The 840-nt window shown below is 36.8% G+C and overlaps 1 protein-coding gene across 1 annotated transcript in view; it reads right to left on the reverse strand.

Moving 5' to 3' along the window:
- Positions 1 to 840, reverse strand: part of LOC107550169 (adhesion G protein-coupled receptor L3-like) — a gene marked incomplete at its 3' end in the record, with an annotated part of 105,164 nt that overhangs the window by 27,031 nt on the left and 77,293 nt on the right. The gene's annotated exons all lie outside the window — the stretch shown is intronic.

Below are 840 nucleotides of genomic sequence, written 5' to 3' on the forward strand. Positions count from 1 at the left end.
CACACACACACACACACACACACACACACACACACACACACACACACACACACAGCTGATCACAAACAGGAGTTATTATCAACCAACAAACTGCTTAGTTCCAGCTCTCTCTGTTACACTGGCATAAGAGAAATATTTTTTTGTTTGTTTATCTGGTTCATTTACACCAAACCTCTGAATGAAGTGCTTGAGTAAAGCGATTATTCTGCAGGTGTGTGTTTGTGTTGACGACGGTCAGCAGAACTGAAGGTGTTGGAATAGGTGTTAATGTTCCTGTAGCTCAAACAGCAGAGCGTGACGATAAACAACACCAAGGTCATCATGGGTTTGAATCCCAGTCAATGCATGGATGATAATATGAATGGGAGTAAGTTAGTTATTAATATCAGCTTTACAATTGTCAATTTACAGTCAATTCTACCATAAGGATACAAGGTTTGTAGTGTTTTTTTTCTCCATAGTTTAGGTAGAGTAGTGATGCTACTGTTCTCCACCAGCACTATATATATATATATATACATATACAGTGGGTACGGAAAGTATTCAGACCCCCTTAAATTTTTCACTCTTTGTTATATTGCAGCCATTTGCTAAAATCATTTAAGTTATTTTTTTTCCTCATTAATGTATACACAGCACCCCATATTGACAGAAAAACACAGAATTGTTGACATTTTTGCAGATTTATTAAAAAAGAAAAACTGAAATATCACATGGTCCTAAGTATTCAGACCCTTTGCTGTGACACTCATATATTTAACTCAGGTGCTGTCCATTTCTTCTGATCATCCTGGAGATGGTTCTACACCTTCATTTGAGTCAAGCTGTGTTTGATTATAC

This window comes from Sinocyclocheilus grahami, unplaced genomic scaffold (assembly GCF_001515645.1).
Source record: "Sinocyclocheilus grahami isolate Dianchi unplaced genomic scaffold, SAMN03320097.WGS_v1.1 scaffold390.1, whole genome shotgun sequence".
NCBI classification, from domain to species: Eukaryota; Metazoa; Chordata; class Actinopteri; order Cypriniformes; family Cyprinidae; genus Sinocyclocheilus; species Sinocyclocheilus grahami.